At 48.5% G+C, this 11,560-nt stretch overlaps 1 long non-coding RNA gene across 1 annotated transcript; it reads right to left on the reverse strand.

Annotated features, from left to right (window-relative positions):
• Positions 1-1,250: 1,250 nt before the first annotated feature.
• LOC140612085 (uncharacterized) lies at positions 1,251-4,571 on the reverse strand. The gene is made up of 2 exons (XR_012013397.1): positions 4,152-4,571; positions 1,251-2,887 (listed from the first exon to the last, which is right to left on the reverse strand). It is a non-coding gene; the product is annotated as an uncharacterized lncRNA (long non-coding RNA).
• Positions 4,572-11,560: the final 6,989 nt, after the last annotated feature.

The raw sequence follows: 11,560 nt of genomic DNA on the forward strand, positions 1-11,560 counted from the left end.
TGAGTTGAGACTGTCTGATAAATAGAGCAAAAAGTTGCATGGATTATAGTGGAGACATCAAGAGAGCAGTTAACTAAGCCAGACACTATGCAGTCAGGAAATGTTCCCAAAGGTGATGGCATATAGGGGAGCCCAGAATGGAATGGGAGAAAGAGTGGCAGTTCCCCATCCACAGGAGATGCCTGACTGATGGCAAAGACACACAGTATAGATATGGGACAACATGGGGAGGTCAGGGTCCTGATCTCAGCCCCTGGCTCTATGTCCTTTGCAGCAGTGTTTGTCCATGCCCTTGCATGGAGCTGTGGTCTGTTGGTTCTGGTTGCTGGCAGTATTTCACTGCAGGGCCACACACAATTTTTGACAGACATTTGGTTGTTTCACGTTTGGATATGCTACAGACGGTGCTGGAATGAACACATTTGAGCACATCACTTGGTGCGTGTATACACACATTTCTGTGAAATGTGTATAGCCGGGGCTGAAGTGAATCTGTTCAGTTCCAGTATATACTGCCAAACAGTCTTCCAAATGAGGTTTCATTCATTAATTCATTTATTTTGTGGAGAAGCAGTCCAATTTCCTCACTGTTTTAACTGGAATTGTGTCAAGAGTCTCAGTCCTCCAGTGGTGTCAAAGAATTTTCACCTGCTCCAACATCAGACAGATCGACATGTGCAGGACATGTGAAGGGTGGGAAGGAATGGGAAAGGGCTTTGAAGCCAGTAAGGTTTGGTGTTGAATGTTGCTTCTGTCACTGACTGGATGTGGGGCCCTGAGCAAGTCACATCACTGCCCCAAGGCTGTTTGCTCGTGATGAGGCTGGGGTTAATGATGCTCAGACTCATCGGACTGTTGAAAAGAGCTGAATGAAGTCAAGTATACTGGAGGTCAGGCAGAGTACCTAGCACATGGTGAGTGCAATGAATGGTCACTGTTAGTAATGTTGTAAATGCTTTCTGCAAGAGGTGACAGAGGAGGTGTGAAGGGCTCAAGTTAAAGTCACAGGCTGGCCAGCAGTCAAAAGTGGCTGTTATAAAGGCCATGCACTATAACTCAGGTACTTGAGTTTAAAAACCTCTAAAGTTTTCCTTATTTTACACCCAGTCCTTATTTTACACCAAGTTCTAAGACGTTTCTATTTGTGTCCTCTCCAGTTCACAAAGGATTCATAGAAGGTGTGGTGATGGTTGTGGTGGTGATGGTAGGGAGGGGCCTGCCACCCACCAACATTTAGACAAGAGGGCAACTTTATTTGTTTGTTTGTTTGTTTATTTATTTATTTATTTATTTATTTTTATTGGAGTTCAATTTGCCAACATATAGCATAACACCAAGTGCTCATCCCGCCAAATGCCCCCCTCAGTGTCCATCACCCAGTCACCCCAACCCACTACCCACTTCCCTTTCCACTACCTAGAGGACAACTTTAGCTGAAAGTTGGCAAGAGGAAAAAGACAAAAAAAAAGAAAAAAAAAAGAAGAAAGAAAGAAAAGAAAACTACATATGCCCATAGCCATGGCCATGCATCTGTTCCTTCAGGTACACCAAGCACATCCATGTTGATTGAGTGGAAAATCCTATAAAAGCTATGCAGCCCCTTGGCCTCAGCACACCCTTGGACTGGCTGCATCTATGATTTTCCTGGTGTTTTGCTCATCACACTCCATGTCATACCTGGTGCTTTGCCTCACACATCTTGTGCTTGTGCTGGGCTCTGAACTTACATCTCTGTACAACACTTTAGGGTTTGTCCTTTGTCTCCTCCCACAGCAGCCAAGAATCTCCGGGTGCAACCCCATCCCATTCCCAGGCTGTCCTGGTTCTCTAGGCAGGCCAGGTCATTAGACAGCCTGCTGAGAAAGGCAACAGTTAGTCTCAGTCTTATAGGGGGAAGGAGGGTGACCTCACTGCCAGAAATGTCCAGGAGTGACACATGATGGTAACCCAGAAACATGATCCCTAGTCATAGCGAGGCATGCAGTTGTGTTTAAGATGGGATGGTAGAAGGCCAGCGATACTGCTGCTAAATAAAAGTGAAAAAACAAAGAAATGTTGAATTATAAAGAAATAATTTTCTATTATTTGGCTTCTGCCCAGCCATATTTGATATTACAGAGGTATCATGATCTCTGTGTGCCATTTTAGAACCTGTAGGCTTCTCCATGGTGTGGGACCTGCCAGAGGCTGTGCAGCTGACTGCCAAGCAACATGCTCCTGCAGCCTGGATCAGAGGATCAGAGTACAAGCGTGTGTGTACATGTCTGGGTGTGGGACACCTGATATTTGGGGTCCTGCTGGTTGCAGGGTCCTTGGATCCTGAAGGAAAAAGCCTTGGATATACTAGGAGAGACAACAGCAGATGGTGGGTATGAAGACAGGGCTGGGAAGGGTTGTCAAGGAGTCCTTTATGAGAAAACCTCAGGGCACAGACTGGGGGCAGATGCACTGGGAAATGCAGAAGCCCATATTCCATCCTTAACTGTATTCAATATCCACAGGCTGGAGGTGAAGTGCATTTTCAAAGAGGTGAATAAGGTAATCAAGGCAATTGACTTCTGTTCCTTGGCAGCAAGCAGGATACTGTGCCAGGATAAACAGCACTGACTGTAGGAGACAGGGAGGATTGCAAAGGTGGTTGAGCCTTCCCATAGAGCCCAGCTCGGAAGCCTGTAGGCCTTTGCTGCAGGCCACCATACTCAAGAACAGGTGCTCTGATTCTCTTCTATGACCGGTGTTTGTAGGCATACCAGAGTCCAGCCTGTCTCCGTGGCTGAAATACAAGCTGGAGCCAGTGCACTCATATAAGAAGGAACTCCAGTTGGATTAGGGTAGAGGTGTTCTAGACTTTGTGGTTTGTTTGTTTTTGTTTTTTGTTTGAGAAGGCCTGTGAAAAATAGGTAGATTAAAAGGACTTCCAACTGTAAATTTTGCCAAATTAGGTCATTACAAAAAAATCCACTATTGCTAACCATAGTTAACATTAATTCAAAGAAAGGGCATTTTAAACACCAAGAAAAAGAAAATAATATCTCAGAATAAAGCATAGTCTTTTTTTGTTGACTAAACAGATTATATTTTTGATGTTTTTCCTTTTAAAAACACTTCTCCAAAGATCACTGGAAGGTTCATTGTGACCCAGGACAGCAAGAGGATTTCAGGCTGTCTCAGATTCAAACCACCTGGCCTCAGAAAATTTACCTGCCTTTGGGCCTTAAACTTTTTGAGTATCTTTGGGTTGTCCAAAGAAAACTGAAGCAACAGGGTGTGTGCGCCTGTTCATGCCATGTGTGCATGCATGTGTTCCAAAGGCAATCTGCTGGCAGAAGCCTGTCTTGATGAGATTCCAGCTTTGTTCCTGTAAAAGCCTTCAACTGATTGGATGAGGCCCACCCATACCATGCAGGACGATGTGCTTTACTCAAAGCCCACCAATTTAAATGTTAATGGCAGCTAAAAAGACACCTTTACAGAAACACTTAGAATAATATTTTGTCAAATATCTGGGCACTGTGGCCTAGCAACATGTAGCATTATCCATCACACTGATCTCAGTTTTCTTAAAAATGAAAATAATAATCCTTTTCACATAGATTGGTTAACAGGACTTGATAAAATGGCAAACCAAGGCTGCACCAGAAAGACTGACCCAGCCTCTGAGGCCCAGCTGCACGTACTGTCCCTTCTCTAGACTCCCTGAGCCCCTGCAGACAGGCACTAGCCTCTGAGCTCTGGAGAGTGGAATTGTGTCTTCCTCCCGATAAGCCCTCCCAGAGGCCTGCCCCAGGTGCCTCAGCAAGCTCTGTGCCATGACTCCCTTGTGCTGTATGGGACAGCCCAGCTTCTCCACCTGATGCCGTGCTCCTCTCTGCCAGCAAGACCTCGGTATCTGGTCAGTATGTGGAGAGTGGCTGAAGAACCAGATAAATTAGGGGATTTTAGGTGGAATTTTGGGACTCCATCTGGGGCTTTATAAGAGCTAGCCTCTTCCTTTGCACCAGCCTGTTGGCGCCTACTCCTGCCCTCACTGCAGGCAAGAGGGCTTGTGCTCTGTGTCCTGAGCAGTCACATTCACCTCTCACACGTCCCCTCCCCTGGGTCCCACAGCAGCCTCTGTCACATAAAGAAACCAAGTGTTTGCTCCTGCTCACCTTCTGTAGCCACCGTCGATTTCAGGAGTCCCATCCAGGCTCCTGCAGAGCTGCTCAGGTCAGGCTGCTTTTGGCCTTGCAGAGGCATGGCAACCTGATTCATCTCAGGGGAATTTCCTCTGCTCCCCAGAACCTCCAGGCACCTCTTCATGATCCAAGACAGCTGCTTTGTGTTGGTCAATAACTTGGCTTTCTGTTTTACTGGAACTTCTGTTTCCCACCTGGCTTCTTTCACTGGCACCACAGCACCACAAACCCCCTCTCCATCTTCACCAAGTGTCCACATCTCACTGGGAAGCAGATGGCATCATTTCTCTCTGTTGCTGTCTCTTAGAGCCCTAAATGTCAGTGATTGTCCACTCTTCCCTCTCCATCTGGGAACAAGCAGCCTCATGTTGAAGGCAGTTCCTTCCCCTTCCCTCCCACGTGGTCCTTGCTGTTTTGCTGAGCATGGTGTGATGAAAAAGAGAATATCTGGGGCGCCTGCGTGGCTCAGTGATTGAGTGTCTGCCTTCGGCTCAGGTCTTGATCCTGGTCCTGGAATTGAGTCCTGCATCGGACTCCCCACAGGGAGCCTGGTTCTCCCTCTGCCCATGTCTCTGCCTCTCTCTCTGTGTCTCTTATGAATAAATAAATAAAATCCTAAAGAGATAGATAGATGATAGATAGATAGATAGATAGATAGATAGATAGATAGATAGAGACAGAGAGAGAGAGAGAGAGGGAGAGAGAATGTCTGTGGGTTTGGATAAAGTGATTCCTGTGGGACTTTAGAAGCATTGCTTCACCTCTTTGAACCTCAGAGTCCTCCTGTCATATAGTGAAATCACTCCCGGGCATACAGGAGCCACTGGATATTCAAGTGCTCAGCCCAAGGGCTTGGCATATGCATCTGTATCCTACCCTCCACATATACGCCAAGCATGGGACATGGCTGGCCTTTCTTCTCCTGAATGGCGAAGTTGGGTTGGGAGAGTAGCAGTGTGAAGAGCAGGTGCCTTGCCTTTCCCATGGGGTGGTGCCTGTCTTGGGATGGAGGCAGAGGCCGCACGGTGGGAGGTGAGGGGTGGGAACTGGGTTTCTGTTGCCGGAGAGTGGCCTGGGATCTCAGGGCCCAGGAGGCTGGACTGGGCCTGTCTGAAGCTGGCCAGGCTCCCTGACTTTCCTGTTCTTCTGCCCATGACTACCGCCATCCCCCTTCCTTTTCTCTGAGAATGTTCATGTAGCCCATGGCCTGCTGGCATGCTGATATAGGGCCTTGCTCCCTTGAGGTGATTATGGCTTTTACTTCCTCACTGTGGGTGGGCGCTTTGTCTCTCACATGCCTCATGGCTCACATCCTCATATGACCCTTCACCACTTTGGTCTTGTTTTACTCTGGACAGAGTAGGACAGAGTTCCTATTCCGAACAAGGACAGCCCCTCCCCTTGAGGTTCCGTGTTATTGGCTGTGAGGTATATGGGTGAGCAGGGGACTGTACAGAGGACCACCACGTGCCTGCCTGGCCCAAATGCCCCATCTTAAGCTCTTGTTGAACTGTGAAGACTGCAATATGAAATGACAACAAATTAGTCGAAAGACATCCTTGAACAGGGCAAAAAAAAAAAAAAAAAAAGAGAAACCAGCCAGTGGGGTGGGACACCTTGATTGTGTTACATATTCAGTTGTGGAAAGAAAAAAATGCATATGATTAAGCATTTACTGAACATCTACACTTCACTGTTGCAGCTTTTGTTTCAAGCGGAGAGCTTGCTCTAGGCTTTGGTGTGCATTAATGCCACTTGCAGGGAAGGCCTGGGATGTGGAGGAGAGGGTTATCCAGGGTGAGCTGGTGGAGGCAATGGTCACTAGGCCCTCTCAGCCAACAGCCTGAGTCTGCCTCATTTCTATAGATGGGAAAATAGGCCCCAGAAGGGGGCAGGATGGGGGTGTCCAGGCCCAATGCTTCTGCCACTGGAGAACCCCACCCCATCGCTATGGTGCACAGTGATTGTGGGGCACATCGCAAGCAATTGTATTCTTTGTCTGCAAACTTGTGACAGTCATGTCCCGGGCAGCCCCCAGTGCTGGGCCCAGCACCTAGTAGAGCAGTACTCAGTAATTGTCTTTAGGTTGACAAAGACCATTTTGAGATGGCTGGCTCACGTGTATCTCCGTGTCATTGGAGGCAGAGGCTGAGTTATATTACCCACTGTGTTCCTAGTCTGGCACATAGTTGCACCCAATGAATTGCTCTGATGTCACCATAGCTCTTCTGGGGCAAGAAAATTGAATCCAACTAGCACAGAATAGTCACCCTACAGCTATGGACCATGTACGAGGTGGCTGGAGGACCTGGAGACCTAAGGGGCAGACTTAGTTTTTCTGGCAAAATTTTTCCTGATGGCTTACTTATCATTCCACATGGCAGTTCCTGTGGCCACCGCTGGGCATGGGGTGCAGTCCCTTGACACCTGCTAGCGTGGGATGAAGTGCTTATGTTTCAAACCCTCAACCCAGCAAGTCACTGAATCACCGGTGTGATGCTCATATGAAAACTTGACTTCATATGTCTTCTTTCAGATCTGGTGGCCGCTGATGGCCATTTTGTGATATTAACCCTGATAACCTTGTATGCTACCCTCCCTCCTGCAGAGGAGAAGCAACCTACTCAGGGGCAACTGGGTAGAGTCAGGGCTGGATCCTGGAAACTGCCCACTCATGCAGGGCCTCAGATCAGCTGACATACTCAGCATCCTGTTCTTGTCCTGCTGCTGGGAAGGACGAGTGAGCCTGACTGGGAGTGACATCTGTCCTGGCACTGCTCAGTTATGCCATATCTTCCAGCCCTCCCACCTTCCTGGCTCCAAGCTTGCATATTTGGTGATCCCTGTGTACCTAAGGAAGCTCCCACGCCTCAGCCTGGAGCCTGGGCCTTCCGATTTGTTGAGTTTTCCTGCTCTGCCATGAGCCCATCTCTAGTGTACTAGCCTGATGCAGGCAGTGGTTCTTACTTTGGAGCTGCCTCCAGCTCCAAAATTACCCAGAGGTTCTAATTCAGGATGCGTTGCTTCACACCAGACACTGCTTTTCTCACAGCACTTATCCCATGTCCCTAAACGTAAGATCTGTTAGAGCAGAGATCCCTTATTCACTGTTGCATCTTCAGAATCCAGTACAGGGCTTGACACCAGATGGCATTTTTCATAAACAAAATATTTTTAAATGAACATAGCTACCTGCAGGGACTGTGTTGGGGAATCAGGTCCTGAAGCCCCGCTAGGTGTAGCCATGGGGCTCTCCTGAAATAAGCTGGCAGAGGCCTGACTTCAGGCTCACAGAGACTGCTGCCAGCCCAGAAGCAGAGAGTCAGGCAAGCCAGAAGGGGGGATGTCAGGCTGGACAGGCTGATGCCCAGGAGGACAGAGAGAATGGAGCCAGCAGCTGCTCCTCAAGTCAGCACCCTTCCTGAAGGCATCCACTGCTTGGAACCCCTTCCTCTTTCTTTTGAACTTCAGATTTTGGGGGCGGGTGGTGAGATAAGCTGCCCCTACTGAAAGTGGAAAAGTTACAGTTTTACTTATTGATTCGATTTCTCACTTTATAGTAGGGGAATTTTTCAACATCTACAAAAGTAAAGACTAAGCATAATGAACTCCTGTATGCCCATCAGTAACCTTTTAATGATTTTTGATGTTTATCAGTGTCCTTTTATCTATTTCCTTCCACTTTCATCCTGAACTGTGGTAAAGCAGACCCCTCACATGATGTCATTTCATTTCTAAACGTGTGGATGTGCATCTCTTACTGATAAGGATGTTTTCTTTTTAAACACAGGGACCATAAGCCTGCAGTTATCTGGCTGGGGAGACACTCTCCAGAGCCAGCCACTGGCATCCTTCCATTTCCATATGGAAACACCCCCCACCTCAGAGGGGGTTCATTTCCCATCCTTCCAATCTGGACTGGTCTTGTGACTTGCTTTCACCACAGAATGTGGTGGAAGTGACACTCACTGTGAAACGTCCAAAGCCAGGTTTCATAGGCCTTGTAACTTCTGCTTTTTCTTTCATGGGACCTAGTTGCCATGTGGGGAATCTCAGGCCAGGATATACATGCTGAGACCATCCATGCTCTCCATGGATGGAGAGAGAAACCCAAACACCTATGAGAGCTCTAGCCATCCCAGGAGAGGCACAAGCCATGTGAACGAAGCCTTCTAGAATGGTCCAGCCCAGCTGGGCTCCCAGCTGAGTTGAGCTACATGAATGACCCCAGCCAACACCATATTCAACAGGAGAACCACTCCATTGAGCCAAGCTCCAAGTGCAGAATAAATGGTTCTTCTGTCTGAAGCTCCATCATTAAGGCCCTGGCCATCGCCCCTGATGTGAGCTGTTCATAGTAACCATAGTAGCTTTGGCAAGGAGGGATTCTAAGCTATGAGGAAGCAATGATGAGGAGGGGGCATGGCAGGGCCTGTATGTGAGCCCACCTCCCAGAGCACCAGGGGCGCAGTGGGGCCCAACTGGACAAGGTTGGCTCTGGCTTCTGCAGAGTGGGTGCCAGGGCCTCACAGCCTGGCCCACTAGAACCACCTGCCAGCATTGGCTGAGCCACTTGGCCCAGTGATGACTTGGTCCCTGGCGCTATGCTGAAGAGGGGATGAGAATGTGGATATAGGTCCTACACCAGTTGAAAGGTCCTTGTACATCCTGTACTTAACGCCTTTTGAAATTAAAGCAACACTTACCTCCATCTCCTTCTCTAATTTTAATGTATATATTTCTGTTATTGAAAGGATGCCCCTGGATAGCTAACTTTCATGAGTTTCCGTTTTCCCCTGTTCAGGCCATGGAACCGAGGCCTCCTCTATTCCTGCTTCTGGGAGGCATGTCTCTGGCGTGGCTGCCAGGCTGGGCTGGGCTGAATGCAGGACACCACCCAGGTGGCTCTGACTCCAGGGCCTCTCCTTGAAGGGAGGAGGAGGAGAAGCGTACACCGTAAGGAGCTCCTTAGGGCCTGGAGAAGGGGGGACCACCTCTCTGCTGGCCAGAGCGAGGGTCAAGAGCCCTTGTCCATATACATAGGCAGTCACTGCATGGTATTTACAGGGAACATGTGGGTCCCTTGTCCCCTTTTCTGGAGCTCTGAACTTTCTTCTGGTCACCTTTGTTCTCTGGCCACTGTGGCCAGCACCCTGACCCTCCCCTTACTTCTCGTCCCTAAGCATGGAAACAAGCCCTTCATTTGTGTCCCCAGAGCATCAGCAACACTGTGACTGATATTTTGCAAAACTTTTCTAGGCTTGGGCCTGGTCTGGGAGACTACAATGGCAGAGGAAAGTGTCACACTGTGTTTCATGCATGTGCACAGAATATCCGAGGAAGGACACACAAGTCTTGTGTAGCCTGGAGAGGTGAGGACAAGGAGGAAAGAGGGACTTGCTTTTTGATCTAAATTGTTTGAATTGTGTGCTTGGGATTTGGAACCATGTGCATGTCTATTTTCCCAACTCAACCAATTGATCAAATAAGCAAACAAACAATGAGAGCTATGAGAGCATTACTATTTCTCATGGTGGTGGTGGTGGGGTCTTCTTATATCCCCAGCTTGCTGCTACAGAGAGTCCCCATGGCTCTGAGTTTCCACCCTGAGTCCACAGAACACTCACGTGGTGTCCAGATGGCAGGATGAGAAGGCCATGGCATCCCGTCCTGTCCTCAAGGCCTGGCTCCACTCATGCATCCTCTGGTCCTCCCCTAGGATTTCCTCAACCCCTGGGCAGATGGCTTGTGTCACTATGCAGTACACCTCTTATTTCGCCATCTCTTCTTTTTAAGAAGAGGATTCAGGCTTTACCTGCATGACCACAAGTCCCACTGAAGACTTTGCTTCTGCTTACAGAGGCCCACTGCTGAAAGCCAACTAAAGACAGTGCTGGCAGCCCCAAAGCTGTATTTTTTCACACTTTACATGGGATTAAGGAGATGGGGGTACCTGGGAGACCAGGTGTGCAATCAATTCATCTGACAGATGAAAATACTGAGGGTCAGAGAGGAGAAGGGACTCAAACCTGCCGTCCACTCCACTCAGAGACCTCTGGTGGTTGTGCCATGGGTGGGGCACTGACTCTGTCCTCCTTGCCCTCTGATTCTTCCTCCAGGCTCCCCTGGAGCATGTAGCTGAGCCTGGAGTGGGGTCCCCTCAGCACAAGCCACTGCAGAGTATCAGAGTATTCTTGGGGCAGGTAGGGAGAGGGTAAGATCAAAGTCTGACCCAGGTAGAGATGTGACAGTTGGAAGGTATCGCAGCCCTAAAGACATGGATTGCAGGGCCTAGGGGAGGAGGAGTCTCTCCCCACAGGGAACATCGTACTGATGATTGTGATTGGTGCCCATGCTGTAGGTACAAAAGCAAGGGTTCCTAGAAGTGGGAGGATGGAGCTGATGGCTAGTCCCACAGGCTTGCCAGCAGCAGCACTCAGATGAAGCCTGCAGTGCCACAAGGAACTGGCGTCAGCCAGAGAGTCTGGAAGTCATGCTGGTGGTCCTTGCCAAGGCTGAAATACTGCACAGTCTGAGTCTGGATGATGATCTTAGAATCAAGGGTGATGACCACCAACACGGCATCCTGGGACATCATCTATTTATCTGGTTTTGTTTTGTTTTGTTTTGTTTTGTTTTTGTTTGGCTTTTCTATGCCCCTTGGGGGCAGTTATTAATCATGGGTGTTTTTGGAATCACCCACAGAGTTGTTTTCCCCAACATTGACCTATGGAAACCCACTTCAGGGGTTCTGATGACAATTCTGAAATTCTCCCTGAGTGATTCAGTACGTGACAAACTGATCCTCAAACTGTCTCCTTCACACACATGTCGGCACCTGGGTGTCAGCATGAGTGGGCTAAGTGCTGGCTCAGAGCTCAGGGTGCAGAATCTCCCTCTTCATCTCCACACCGCCCATCAGAGCTCCAGCTGCTCCCAAGGTCCTGCTTGAGCCTGTTGCATTTACCTCCAATACACTCTGCTCACTTCTGTGTTCCTCCTTTGCCTATAACATTCTTCCAGCTGCAAAGCTTGATGCTTTTCATTCTCAGGAAGCCTCCCTGGTGACTTCATCTAATCCTCTGACTTCCTGATACTGTGACAAACCATGACCCTTGGTAGACGTTTGCCACATCCTCCTTCACCATTAAGTCAGGTGACTCTCACCTCTTATCAGGTTCTGCTTTCATTTCCTAGAGTACCTAGCCAAGTGTTAAGTCTACTGAGCAAATGAAACAGAAAAAATGAATATGAATAACATGAGCAGAAAGAAGAAATAAATTAAAGCAGAAATAAATGATTACAGGCCCCCTGAAAAGAGTCACACTTGCATCTGCCTTCCTACGCCTCTTCCCTCTTCATGAAGTGGCTGAGACTGGGAG

Source organism: Canis lupus, chromosome 20, assembly GCF_048164855.1.
Source record: "Canis lupus baileyi chromosome 20, mCanLup2.hap1, whole genome shotgun sequence".
Taxonomy (NCBI): domain Eukaryota; kingdom Metazoa; phylum Chordata; class Mammalia; order Carnivora; family Canidae; genus Canis; species Canis lupus.